This window comes from Salvia miltiorrhiza, chromosome 7 (genome assembly GCF_028751815.1).
Source record: "Salvia miltiorrhiza cultivar Shanhuang (shh) chromosome 7, IMPLAD_Smil_shh, whole genome shotgun sequence".
NCBI lineage: Eukaryota > Viridiplantae > Streptophyta > Magnoliopsida > Lamiales > Lamiaceae > Salvia > Salvia miltiorrhiza.
Window position 1 is genome coordinate 44,707,524 of NC_080393.1, and position 15,311 is coordinate 44,722,834.

General features: G+C 41.0%; 1 non-coding gene across 1 annotated transcript; it reads right to left on the reverse strand.

Annotated features, from left to right (window-relative positions):
- Positions 1-1,077: 1,077 nt before the first annotated feature.
- LOC130996484 (small nucleolar RNA R71) lies at positions 1,078-1,184 on the reverse strand. The gene has a single exon (XR_009092653.1). It is a non-coding gene; the product is annotated as a small nucleolar RNA R71 (small nucleolar RNA).
- Positions 1,185-15,311: the final 14,127 nt, after the last annotated feature.

The following is a 15,311-nucleotide window of genomic DNA, read 5'->3' on the forward strand; positions in this document are numbered from 1 at the left end:
TAGAGAAGCTTGTGAATAGTTCTATGATCTTTCATCAGGGTTGGATTAAATTGGTAATTGAATCAATAGATTAAATGCATGTAATTGATTAGTAAAAGTACATCCCTAGGGTCAGAGTCTTTAATTATTTGAGTTTTTATCCTATTTTATTTGCTTTATTTTGATTTTAGTTTTATTCTTCATTCTTATTTGAGTTCGCCTGAATACTACTAGAGTTTACTTGGGATTACTTAGAGTGATTCATTATAATAGTCCCTGTGGATATGATACTCGACTTGCTGTTTTCTGTGCTACGATTACACTGTTCAGTTGCAGTTTTTGTTGCTAAGAAATTAGTGATCAACTTTTTGGCGCCGTTGCCGGGGACTATTTAGAATTTACTTTAATATTTCTGACTAGACTTAAGCATTATTTCAGGCGTTATAAGTTTTAATTTTATTTTTATTTTAGCTTTTAATTTCTGTTTCTGATTTTTGTTTGTTGTTTCAGGAGTGTATGATCACGAGATCCAAAGGAAAGGAACATCTTGTACCTTTGAATTTGGAAATCGAAAAGCAATATAAAAAAGACAACCGTGAAAAGAACAAGCAAGCAATGACAGAGCAACGTAATAACTTGGATCTTGAAACCCTTATGCGAACAGTGACAGACCTTCAGAGGCAGCTAGATGAAGAGAGAGAGGAGAGCAGGCGCAACCGGGCTCCTCCACCAAAGCCACCGCTGAATCACATGTATCAGCCTCGGGTTGATCAATTTCAAGGAGGCAGATGGGGACCAACTGTGCAGGCTACTACGTTCGAGCTGAAGCCGGGATTGATAAACATGGTGCAAGCAGAACAGTTTAGTGGAACGGCTTCTGAAAACCCACATGTTCACATTACTTAGTTTCTAGATATCTGTGACACTATTAAGCAGAATGGAGTGCCACCACATGCCATCAGAATGAAGATGTTTGGATTCTCTATCAGGGACAGAGCGAATGAGTGGTTCAAGAGTTTGGACAGAGGTGCTATTACTGGATGGGAGGATTTGTGTAGAGCTTTCCTGGCAAAATACTTTCCTGCTTCTAAAGCTCAGAAAATCATTGCAGAGATTTCTCACTTTTCTCAGCTAGGAGATGAGACCATTCATGATGCCTGGGAAAGATTTCGTGAGCTGCTCAGGAACTGTCCACAACATGGTTTCACGGAGGATCAGCAGATCATTCATTTTTATAATGGTTTGACTGGTCTAACAAAAAGTATGGTGGATGCTACTGCAGGTGGATGTCTTCTCCATAAAAATACAAAGGAGGCTTATCGTGTGATAGAAGAGATGGCCTCCAATAGTTATTAATGGCCGAATGACAGAAATTCTACGAGAAGAATTGCAGTTGTGCATGAGGAGAGAGATGATTTTAAGGAGAAATATGAAGCTCTTCAAAAGTAGTATGAGTTGGAGAGAAAAGCACTGCTAGCCAAAAATTCCTCAGCAGCCGATTTTATCTGATGTGTCACAGTTTGAAGATGCTAATTATGTCCAGCGGCAGTACCAATTCAATAGACCAAACTATCAGGGACATCAGGGCGGAAATCCACCGTATCATCCCAATAATAGGAATCATCCAAATTTTTCCTATTCAAATCCCAACAATATTGTGCAGCCTCCACCTAGATTTTCTGTGTCTAGTGGAGGAGTTATAAATGAGCCGAAGAAGGGATCGCTTGAGGATATGATGCAACAGGTGGTTAACAGAGGTGTCTAGTATGAAGACAACTGTTAATACAAGGATGACCAATTTGGAGTCTCAAGTGGGTCATATTGGAAATAATTTTTCAGCACTGTCCAAGCAAGTGCAGATATTGGAGACTCAAGTTGGTCAGATGGCCAACCAAGCAGCTGCACAACACACACCAGGAAAATTCCCTAGCAACACTGAGGTCAATCCAAAAAAATCAGTGTAATGCGATTCATTTAAGGAGCGGGACTCAGTATCAGAATCATCCAGAGCTGCAGGATGGCAAGGAAAAATGTGTAGAGATTGTGGAGGAGGATGACTTGGAGACAACTGTGTACGATTCGCTGCCTACTTCTAGGGCATCGCCAAGTACTTCTGCCTGTTAAGGAGCCTATTCCTACTCCTACGTTTCCCAGATCAGAGTACAAGCCTTGTAGCGCCTTTCCCGCGTCGCCTGGCAAAGCCAAAGATGGATGAGAAGTTAGCCAAGTTTATGGAGATGTTTTCAAATCTTCACATAAACATTCCTTTACTTGACGCTTTGAGAGATATGCCAGGCTATGCCAAGTTCCTCAAGGATGCAGTCTCCAACAAGAAGAAGTTGGGGAAGTATGAGACGATTAATCTTTTCGAGGAATGCAGTGTTGTGCTACAAAGAAAGCTGCCATTGAAGCAGAAGGATCCCGACAGCTTTACTATCGCTTGTGTGATTGGAGGGCAGAATTTCCCCGCGTTCTTTGTGATTTAGGGGCAAGCATCAATTTGATGCCTTTCTCTATTTTCAACCGATTGGAGAATGGAGAAATCAAGCCTACTTCCATTGCTTTACAGATGGCAGATCGTTCCCTTACTTATCCCAAGGGAATTGCGGAGGATGTTCTAGTGCAGGTGGAGTAGTTTATTTTTCCTGCAGATTTCGTAGTTTTGGGACATGCCGGAGGACAAAAATACTCCATTGATCTTGGGGCGTCCGTTTCTAGCTACGGGCCATGCATTGATAGACGTGCAAGAGGGAGATCTGACTTTCCGCGTCAATAATGAAAAGATGACGCTGTCCATTTATGATGCGATGAAGAAGCCCGTTGAAACACAACTTGAGGAATGCAATTTAATTGAGGCTGTAGTGGATTTTCCTGCATCTGTAGAGGATCCTTTTGAGGAGTGCATCACACAGTCATTATATCCTTACTCCGAGCTTGATGAGGCGTGTGATGAGATTTTGGATTATATTGCAGAGCTGGAAGCCGTAGAGAGCTATCCCATCGATCCTATGCCTTACATGGATATTCACAAACCTGTTGATGGGGGAAGCAAATCGGTGGAAAAGGTAGCTGATTTACCTACACCAGCTGCAGCTGCAGCTGCACCCAAACTTGAGCTGAAGCCACTTCCCGAGCATTTGAGGTATCAATTTTTGGGTGAGAATGAGACATTTCCTGTTATTGTGTCTGCTTATTTATCTCCGTTGGAGTTGGAGAAGTTGATGCGAGTTTTGAGGAAGTACAAGTCTGCTATAGAATGGTCTATTTCTGACATCAAAGGAATTAGTCCTTCTATTTACATGCATCGTATTTTGTTGGAGCAGGAATACAAACCTAAGGTGCAGCCGCAAAGACGTTTAAATCCGACTATGCAAGAGGTGGTGAGAAAGGAGGTGCTCAAGTGGTTGGATGCAGGTATCATTTATGCCATCTCTGATAGTGAGTGGGTGAGTCCGACGCAAGTTATCTCTAAGAAGGGAGGCATGACTGTGGTTAAGGATGAGAGAGATGAGCTCATAGCTATGAGGCTGGTCACAGGATGGCTCGTGTGCATTGATTATCGATCTTTGAATGCAGCCACACGTAAAGATCACTTTCCATTGCCATTTATTGATCAGATGCTTGACTGTTTGGCAGGATATGAGTACTACTGTTTCTTGGATGGGTACTCGGGCTACAACCAGATTATGATAGCCCCGGAGGATCAGCATAAGACCGCATTTACTTGTCCCTATGGCATATTTGCTTTTAGGAGGATTTCTTTTGGTCTTTGCAATGCTCCTGCCACTTTCCAACGCTGCATGATGGCGATTTTCCATGGTTTTATTGAAAACATTATGGAGGTATTCATGGATGACTTTTCTATTTTTGGCTCCTCCTTTGATAATTGTTTGGACAATCTTGCTCAAGTGTTGCAGCGTTGTGAGGAGACGGCGCTCGTGCTCAATTGGGAAAAGTGCCACTTCATGGTTCGTGAGGGCATTGTTTTGGGGCATAGGGTTTCTGCCCAAGGTTTGGAGGTGGATCGTGCTAAGATCGTGGCTATTGAAAAGTTGTCGCCCCCTACTTCTGTGAAATTTGAGCGGAGCTTTCTTGGGCATGTAGGATTTTATAGGCGCTTCATCAAAGATTTCTCCAAGCTGTCCAAGCCGCTCTGTGCTTTGCTTGAGAAAGATGTGAAATTTGTCTTCACCGATGAGTGCCGCGTCTCCTTTGAGAAGTTGAAAGCAGCGCTGATTTCTACGCCAGTGTTGATTACGCCGGATTGGAGTGCCCCGTTTGAGTTGATGTGCGATGCTAGTGATTGGACCGTGGGAGCTGTGTTGGGGCAAAAGAGAGATAAGTTATTCAAGGTAATTTACTACACTAGTAAAACTTTGGATTCTGCTCAGATGAATTACACTACCACGGAAAAGGAGCTGCTAGTTGTGGTGTATGCTTTTGATAAGTTTTGTTCTTATTTGCTTGGAACTCATTCAATTGTCTACACTGATCATGCCGCCATCCGCTACTTGTTCACGAAGAAGGACTCCAAGCCCCGCTTGATTCGTTGGAACTTGTTGCTTCAAGAGTTTGATATGGAGATCCGTGATAGAAAGGGATGTGAGAATGTGGTAGCCGACTAATGTGTGTATTTTAGCTACCTAGTTCAGTGTGCGTTTCGCCGTGGTTTCATGTGATATTACATGTTCTGCTATGTTTTGGCGCAGGAATGAGAAGAATTGGAGATGGAGCTGCTAATTGGAAGAAAGTGGAGAAAGACGAGTTTGTGATGGGATTCGACGTGAAGATGAAAGAAAGTAGAGATTGGGCTTTTAATTACTTGTTATATTTTTATGAAGCTCAAAACTCTTAGTTTTATTTTATTTTGGGTATTAATTAAGTTTAAGGCCGAAGCCCATGTTATTAAGGTTAGGCGGCACTTTAGAAGGGATTTAATTCCCTTAGTTTTGTTAAGGCCGCATGCATGGCCTCATATATATATTAGTTTAGGTTTAACTTTAGATACATTCACTTTTACATACTTTGACAGCCGCAATAGTTGATTCAAGTTTTTGAGAGTTGACTTTTAAATACCATGCAACTTTGTTTTTCATGCAATTTCGATTCCAACCTTTTCGTATTTGATTTCTTAGTTTAGCTTTAGATTTAATTCTTGCTTTTATTTTATTGAATTGCGGCTGGATTGGTTCAAAGGAGGCAGACGATTTCTTCTTCAATTGGTTCAAGTTTAATTTAAATTCCTGCAATTTATTTCCTTATGTATTGTTCGTTATTTTATTTATGTTTATTTTTATTTATTTGATTGTTCTTAGTTTAAGCATGAGTAGCTAATTCTTTTAATTCGGCGAGAATAATGGAACTCTAATTTAATGATCTGTGAGACCTAATTGGTTTAAAATTGATTCCTATTGATTCCGATTAATTCCTAGGTTCCAAGATAATTCTGATTTTATTTAAGCCTGATCAACTTAAGTTTAATTAGATTACAGTCAATTAGTTCCTGCCAATCCGTAATTGTTGGAATTGGACTAATTAGTGATACAACTACCATGTTCGTAGTAGGAATTAATTGGTATAATAATTATTACTAGCGCCTCTAGGATAATTGATATAAATTGGGTTCCTTCATCGTAATGCTGTTAGAATATTAAATCTAGGTCTAGCGTCTCCAGCTAGGTTATATTTTAATAAGGAAAATAGACAGATCTGGCGTCTCCAGCTGTTTATCGACACCGTAAGTAGGAATTGGGGTACGTCCGTTGCGTTTCACGGTATCCTATAACTGGTTGGTTGATAGGGATTGATTAATTATTCCGTCGAGGATCAGAGTTGATTTAGAGTTGATTTATTTGAGCCGAATTACCCTTTTTATTGATTTACTTCAGGCGTATTTTATTTGATTTAATTTGCGTTTCTTAGTTAATTAGTATTTTCTCCAAAGTTAAGGCGTGATGGCTACACTAAAATTTTATAGATTTAGGGAATTGAATGGTTTTATCTGCTCTCTGTGGGATCGACCCTGCTTACCATTATACTAATTTATTTTGGTAATTCCGCAGGAATTATTTGGTGGTTGGCGACGTCCACCAAATTGGCGCCGTTGTCGGGGAGTAGTGTTAATTGAATTCTTTTCCCTTTTAATCTATTTTTCTTTTGTTTATGAGCATATCTTCAAAGCCGAACCTCTTCTACGATTGTGAGATCGAGAAAACCGCAAAGAAACTAAGGAAAGAGGCTAAGGCAAGGAAGCTACTGGAGCTGCTGGATTCGCAACCTGACCTATTCGTTCGAACAAAACAGTTCGTCGAGGCGAAACCCAGTGCTGTCGCTGCTAACGAGGCTCTGTTTGCCCAAACAGAACCAGAATCAGAGGCAGAAATAGTTTATGAGGAGGCAGTTTATTCGAGTTCTGACGAAGGCACCGGAGATGACATGGTCGTCAACGATCCTAGGCTGTGCGACCTCTCCAGCCACGAGGCCGATGACCCGCCCACCCCAATTCAAATGCCGGCAGCTGCTACCGGTATTGAGATTAAGCTTGGATTGCTTAATGTTCTCCCGAAGTACTACGGGAAGAAAGGAGAAGATCCATATAATTTCCTGAGCGAATTCATCAAGATCTGTAAGGTACAGAAGCGCCCCACTGATGTAACGGAGGAACACTTCAGATTAGCTGCTTTTCCCTTCACCATGACAGCAGAGGCGAACTCTTGGTTCGCGAGTCTCCCACCGTATTCTATCACTACATGGGCGGAGATGAAAAGGCTATTCCTGGAGCACTTTTTCCCTCCCACCAAGACGAACGCGCTAAAGAAGGAGATCAGTGGTGCAAAGCAGGAGTATGATGAATCGTTAAGCGCCTACTGGACCAGATTTAGGAGATTGGTAGATAGTTGTCCAAACCACAAGTTTTCTGAGGGTGACTTGTTGCAGTATTTCTACCAAGGGATGACCGTTGACACTAAGAATTTGGTGAACTCAGCAAGTGGAGGGGGATTTTCCCAAAACACGGTGAGTGAAGCCAAAAGATTAATTCAACACTTGGTGGAAGCTACGAGGGAATATGAGGAGCCGCGCATCCAACTGCTCAAGAAAGCTGCTCAAGCTAGTTCATCAGATTTTGAGGAGAAGTTCGAAGCAAGGATGGAGAAATTGGAGAGAATGTTGAGTACTGTGGTGGAGAAGGTTGCAACCGCTGGACAACCGACAGAAAAGCCATGTGGAGCATGCGGTAATTCAGGCCACACGAGTTTACAATGCACAGGGGATGAGGAAGAGTATCAAGCCCATGCAAATTCTTCCCACAATTTTTACAGCTGTGACGCGCCACTGCCCCATTTGCCCAAACGGGACCAGTACGCGAACAATCACAATGCTTCATGGAGAAACCATCCCAATTTCTGATGGAGAGATCCCGAGCCAAAGCAACCACCAACAATGCAGCAGCCACAGCAGCAAAACTACCGTCCTCCACATCAAAGGACGGGGTATCAAGCTCCACAAGCTCAGCAACATCCTTCCAAGAAGCAAGGCAAGTCACTAGAGGTGATGATGGCGGATTTGATTGGCAACTAGCAATTTCTGCAAAATAATGTGCAACAGCTTCAACAATCTCAAGCCGAGCAGAAAGTGCAAATCGAAGGACTATCCCGTCAGATGTCTCAGCTCGCCACATCCATGAATCAGCTTAAGGGAAATAATGGAGCTTTGCCATCTCAAGTTCATGTGAATCCTAAGGAGAATGTCAACAAGATCACCTTGAGGAGCGGTACAGAGTTGGACGGACCGACACCCCAGAACTCTCAAGATGGACCGCGGGTAGATTCTGGAGTCGAATTTCATGTGGAGGAATTCGAGCGTTCTGTTGGCACAAAGGATTCAGTCGTTCAGCAGGCAGAACAGCCTCGTTTGGCCAAACAGAGCAAGGGGCCGACAGCTGAGCAGAAGGGGAAAGGAGCAGCACTTGAATCCAATGAAGAGGAACAGACCAAGGTCCCTAAACCTTTGAGCTTACATGATTCCAAGGTAGCAACATCAGTCCCCTTTCCAGGAAGATTGGCGAGGAAAAATTCGGAAGAGGAACTCATTGATTTTGTGAAGATCTTTGGCAAACTTGAAGTGAATCTTCCATTCTTGCAAGCGTTGAAAATCCCTCCTTTTGGGAAATTTGTGAAGGACTTCATAGCTGGAAAGTCCAAGGCAACTGGTAAGATTGTGATGGGCGAGAACGTCTCAGCTGCACTCAAGAAGGAGTTACCCGCCAAGTGCAAAGATCCTGGTATGTTTTCTCTTCCCATTTACATTGGTGATACTAGGATCGAGCATGCTATGTGTGACTTAGGAGCGTCTATCAATGTTATGCCTCTCACTGTTTACAATAGATTGTCGGGTGTAGAATTGGTAGATACTAGAGTAGTCATTCAGTTAGCCGGTAGGTCTTGTGTTTATCCCGAGGGTTTGCTTGAGAATGTTCTTGTGAGTGTGAATAATTTTGTTTATCCTGCCGATTTCTATGTGGTGAGGATGAGTGGAATGCAATCTAAGGGTTGAACGGGAGTCCTTTTAGGTCGTCCGTTCTTAAGAACTGCAAAGTCGATCATAGATGTTAGTAATGGCACGATTTGTCTGGATTATCATGGGGAGAAATACACTTTTAGTATGGATGATGCCATGAAAACTCCTAATGATGCTGAAAATGCTTATTCTATTGATATGATTGACCCTCTTGTCCAAGAATTTCTTGAGACCGAATTCATGCAGGATAAGTTGGAGCTCACTATGATCAAGAGTTGGACAGATTTTGATGCTCAAGGGATGAACGATGCAGAGGTCAAGGAGGCCATCATGTCTCTTCATGCACAACCGGAGGTGGTCAGTTCGGGAAGCCAGGTCTGTTTGCCCAAACAGACACCATACGACAGACCACTGAGATCCGATGAGAAGCCACCTGAACTGGAGCTCAAGCCTCTACCTCAGAATCTGAAGTATGTCTACTTGGGGGATGCCGATACTCTTCCAGTCTCTTCCAGTCATCATTAGCAACGATCTGACCGCAAGCCAGGAGCAGCAGTTGATCACCGTGCTTAAGAAGCACAAGAAGGCTATTGGGTGGACATTGGCGGACATCACTGGTATAAGTCCTGACGTATGTCAACATTACATCTTGATGGAGCCGGATGCTAAGCCTGTTAGAGATCCACAGAGGAAGTTGAATCCGAACATGAGGGAGATCGTGCTTAAGGAGATTCTAAAGCTTCTCGCTTTGGGAATCATTTATCCTATCTCTAACAGCAAGTGGGTGAGCCCGATTCACATGGTTCCAAAGAAGTCGGGGTTGCAAGTGGTTGAGAACGAGAAGAATGAGTTGGTGCCGATGCGTCTTGTGACTGGATGGCGAATGTGCATCGATTACCGAAAATTAAATGCAGCCACTCGCAAGGACCATTTTTCTTTACCATTCATTGATCAGATGTTGGAGCGCCTGGCTGGACAATCATTCTTTTGCTTCTTGGATGGGTATAGTGGCTATTTTCAAATTCATGTCAACCAAGAATATCAAGAGAAGACTACCTTCACCTGCCCGTTTGGAACATATGCTTGCAAGAGGATGCCGTTTGGATTGTGCAATGCACCCGGCACTTTCCAAAGATGTATGATGCGTATTTTTTCTGATTTGATCGAGAAGAGCATCGAGATCTTTATGGACGATTTTACAGTTTATGGAGCATCGTTTGAGGGCTGCCTTGACAACTTGGAGAAGGTATTGACACGTTGTGTGGAGAAGAATCTGATTTTGAATTTCGAAAAGTGTCATTTTATGGTCAAGGAGGGCATCGTTTAGGCCATGTTGTCTCAGAAAGAGGGATTCAAGTGGACAAGGCAAAGGTGGATTTGATAGCGAAGCTGCCGTACCCTACAAATGTGAAGGAGATTCAAGGTTTTCTTGGCCACGCTGGGTTTTACAGACGATTCATCAAGGATTTCGCAAAGATCGCGCAACCATTGACACATCTGCTGCAGAATGATGTTCCGTTTGTCCTAACAGACGACTGCAAGCAGGCGTTTGACTTGTTGAAAACCAAGTTAACCACGGCTCTGATTATGCAACCACCTGACTGGAGCCTTCCTTTTGAGCTCATGTGCGACGCTAGTGACCATGCTGTGGGCGCGGTGCTTGGACAAAAGATGGGGAAGGAGAGCCACGTAATTTATTATGCTTCAAAGACGTTGAATCCCGCCCAATGCAACTATGCAACAACAGAAAAGGAGATGTTGGTAATTATTTTTGCCTTTGAAAAATTCCGTTCATATCTTTTGGGGGCGAAAATAATTGTCTACACGGACCATGCCGCATTGAAGTTTCTACTATCAAAGAAGGAGTCAAAACCACGCTTGATTAGATGGATTCTTTTGTTGCAGGAGTTTGATTGGGAGATTCGGGACAAGAAGGGAGCGGAGAATCATGTGGCTGATCATTTAAGTCGTTTAGTCCAGCAAGAGGAAGATGAGATACCTATCAACGAAGCCTTCCCAGAAGAGCATCTTTATGCTATCCAGACCTGTTCGGCTGTCTGTTTGCCCAAACAGAGACTTCTATCCGAGCCAGCAGCACGTTCAGTCGTCGTCAAGGGCGATCCCGAACCTTGGTTTGCCGATATTGTCAATTATTTGACATCTGGACAATTTCCACCTCTGTTCACAAAACACTACTACAGAAGTTTACATACATAACAGTGCATAGATAACGGTTTTTTTCAAAAACCGTTATCTATGAGCGCACTTTTAGGAATAGATAACGGTTTTGCAAAAATCCGTTATCTATGTAGTGTTGTCTATATGCATAGATAACGGTTTCAATTAATTCGTTATGTTTTTGCGTTATCTATTAGTTACATACATAACGGTATTACAAACCGTTAAGCCGACCGTTATCTATGTGCGTCTTTTTATAACGGTTTTTCTAACCGTTATATATGAGCACTTCAATACTGTTATGTATTATTTTTTATAGTATTTATTTTTAAATTTAATAATATTATAAATTAAAACCCTAATTATCACTAGAAGAATTCTCCATTTCCCACTTCCATCTTCTCCCCCGAATCCGCGATTCAGTTCCCAAACCCATCTTCTACCCCGATTCAGTGCCCTAAAGGCTCCGGCGCCGACTCACCCCGGCGTCGATCTCTATTCCCCGTTGTCTCAACCGTGGAGGCAGGCACAAACCACATTCCTTTTGGCCTCCAATCTTAAAACCCTAGGTGTCCCCGTCGCCGCCGCCAACCCGATCTCCGCCGGTCAGCAAGCAACGAACATCGACGCTGCTGTGAGAATTTTTCCAGTTTCCCTAGCGTTGTTCTTCGCCCCTATTTCCAGTTGCTGGTTTGCCTTGCTTTACCCCAGCAACGCCTCCGGTAAGAGCATCTCTGCTAAGGAGAGGAAGGCCGGCCTCGTTCCGAGCATCGTCTTCGAGGCTGAGGATGGCCAGCACGGCGGCAACAAGCGCATCATTTCTGTGCAGAGCAATCAGGTTAAGAAGCTCGTGAACCATTTAGGGCAGTCTTTCTTTCTCTGGCTGATTTTGTGAAATATTGGTCTGATTTTGTGAAATATTGGGGTTTTCTGTGGTGAGATGTGGCTGAGCTAGCTCTAAATGGCTATTGAACTTTTGCTTTTGTTTTTCCATCAGTAGACATGAAATGAAAATAATTCTGCATTTAAAGAGTGAAATGACTTTATGCATGATGATGGCTGCTAAATATTCTGCATTCTGAAACAATTTTATGCATGATGATGGCTGCTAAATATTTTTATGTACTTGAAGTTTACCCACATATTTCTTTTTGGAACTTGCTAACCACAAGGGGGTGAGTCATTTTGTACACTTTTTTGGTCGTATTTGATTTGGATTTCCCTAACCTTTGTATTTTTGGAATGAGGCCAATAAGAAAAATCCAGCATCTTTTAGTTCTTCATATGTATTATTGTCCTTGCATTTACTCAAATCTTCATGACTTTGTCAGGTTTGTTGGCTGGGCTGTAACCGTTAGCCTGACATTTCTCTGGGATCTTATTAGGAAAAGGTGTTGTCTAACTTTGAAATGCATGGAAACAGGTTGATGGAAAAAAGAACAAGGTGTACGGGCAAAATCTTTGCTATCTGGCTAAATTGTTTCTTGATCACAAGACCCTATACTACGATGTCGATCTGTTTCTGTTCTATGTGCTGTGTGAATGTGATGATAGAGGATGCCATATGGTGGGCTACTTCTCAAAGGTAATCTTTTTACTTTTTAGTGTTCAGGGTTTGCCTGATCTTTAGCTATATATTACTACTGGCATTTTTCTAGTTAACTATTAAGTTATTAACATATTGCAAGTCCACTTTTACATATAAGCCTTTTGAACTAATTAATATTTTTGGATACAAGCTTGATACTCATTTGACATTTCCCATCACTTTTCTTCCTGTGCTGTTGTTTAAATTTATCATTGAGAAGAAGAGCTGTTGTCTCTTCCTACTTTTGACATAGGTGCAATGAAACTTTTTAACACATGATGCATGATCGGTTGTTAGGGATGTGCCAGCTTGACATTTCTAAACTCGAGGATGCCATACTCTTAATAGTAGCCCAAGAAAAGTTCTCATTATTCCCCTAACTTCTCTTGGATTCACATGATATGCAGGAAAAGCACTCGGAGGAGTCTTACAATTTAGCTTGCATTCTCACTCTTCCTCCTTATCAGAGAAAGGGCTATGGAAAATTCCTGATTGCCTTCTGTAAGCTTCTCGTTTATCATCATCAGTCCAGTTCGTTGCATGCCATTATTCTGATTGCAGTAAATACATTGGCGTTGGACACGTATTATAATCACTGTATATACTACCGTTTGGCATGATCTTTTATACTAGCATGATGAACTGTAGGAATGGGAAATATTTATTGCCATTTGGATTTATTTTTCTATAAAAATTGCATGTGATAACTCTGACCATCTGTACAGCATATGAGCTTTCAAAGAAGGAAGGTAAAGTGGGGACACCCGAACGGCCACTATCAGACCTAGGACTCTTAAGCTACCGAGGATACTGGACACGTGTACTTCTAGATATACTGAAAAAACACAAGGGCAACATCTCTATCAAGGTTCGCATTTAAACTAGTTCTATCAAATTTAAAACTATGGTCGCTGGTAGAGCTCATACATGATGATACTCATAATATTTGTATTTGCTCTATGCATTCATAATCTAGTAATCTCCACTATAACTTATATTGGCTCTGAGATATTGTAAACAAAGGTGGATGGAACAATTAGTAGTGGCAAGATATTTTCAAAAAATTCTGACAATAAAATATTGAAGTATGATATTCCACGTTGCAGCGGGCAACGGAGTGCCTAATTCTTGAAGCTTTCAAATGGATTGGGCTGTATCATCATAACTTAAGATAGAAGACCTCTTTTCATTTTCTGATAATATAGCTGCTCGAATTGAAACTTCTTGTCTTAGCTCCAATAAGTCATAACTTTCTCTTCCCCTGTACCCCTTGTTTTATTTTGACTCTCTCCCCGTTGATTCTCAATGCTTCTCATTTCATAGTTACTTTTCTTTGTATGATTGCCTTCTCCAGGAGCTCAGTGACATGACAGCCATCAAAGCCGAGGATATTCTGTCCACGCTTCAAAGTTTAGAGCTAATCCAATATCGATGTTAAATACATAATGCAACTGAGTTTTTGCAGTATTTGAGGCGTGGCTCTGAGTGATTTGGTAGTATGTTCGTTGACATATGTGAACTGAAAACTTTTGCAAAATTTACACATCAGTTGTTTCTCTGACTCAGTGCATCCTATTTAGGGGAAAATGTGTTTCTTGAATTGTGCAAATTTTTCATATCAGATTGTCATAGAATACCTTAAAGCTTGGTTTCATGTGGATGTTCTGAAAATGTATTCTTTTTCATTATCTCATGTCTTTTAATTTTCACTCTTGCTTTATTGGTGAGTGTGTTTGTGGGAGGCAGATGTCATTGTGGTTGGCTGGACAATTTCCTTTGTCTTCCATACATATTCCATTTAAAATTACATGTTTTCTTACTTCTTTGTATTAACACTTTATATGCTAAATGTGAATGTGTTCCTAATGCCACTTGTGATTCAACGGTTTACTTTAATAGGCAGCAGCTATTATGATATTATGCACTGTAACAAGAAGCCTTTTTACCTCAAAGGATTGGAAGAAGATTCAAACGTCATGGATGCGTACCTCATGCATTCGGTATATACTTGACCCATTCTATTTTATTTATTTATTAATATTTACATGTTTTCAACTACAAATGTTGCATACATATGTACTTACGTGGAACACAGGTCATCTTCTTGATACTACTCTTAGCTGTTATTGCCTTTATCATTAACTTAATTGATCATATTGTGATGGATGACATCTTCAATTGGTGATGAGTTTAACTGCTTTGGGAATATCCTTGTTTGACTTTGATAACTCTTTGACATGTGGTTCTTCTTACTCTGTTTTATTTGCTTTTTGGATCCATATCTGGCATAAAACTAAGCAGAGCACAATAGTAATCAGCTTTACTTATCAATTTAATTATGTATTGCAGGCAACTCTTCCTCTGTGTATGCGTTGGGCTATGGGCTGGACTTATCATTGGATTTGTCACTGAATATTACACCAGCATAGCTTACAGGTGCAATTTTTTTTACTCTGATGGAGTTCCCTTATACTTGTGAAGCTTGCTTTGTTCTTTCCTTTTGGTTAATGTTTGCTCCTTTGATTTTGGGATTTCCCTATACAGCCCTGTACAAGATGTTGCTGATTCCTGCAGAACGGGTGCTGCCGAGAATGTTATATTTGGCCTTGCCTTGGGATATAAATCTGTTATCATTCCCATTTCCGCAATTGCAATTAGCATCTTCGCAATGCAGACATAAATTTATGTGATATTTATTATATTTGGATGATAATGTATGAATATTTTGGATGCTATATAATATATGTTATCGATGGCAATGTCATTTTGTTGTTTTAGAATTATTAATTTAATTTTCGAGATACATAACAGGAAAATTTTAAAAAATATATTACAGTTATAAAAAGTACAAAAAATCGTTATGTATTCTATCAAAGATAACGGTTAAAACCGTTATAAAAAGTGCAAAAAACTGTAAACTATGATAAAAAAATTAATACATAACGGAAAAATCTTAATACATAACGGTGAAAAACTGTTATGTATTCTATCAAAGATAACGGTTAAAACCGTTATAAAAAGTGCAAAAAACTGTTAACTATGATAAAAA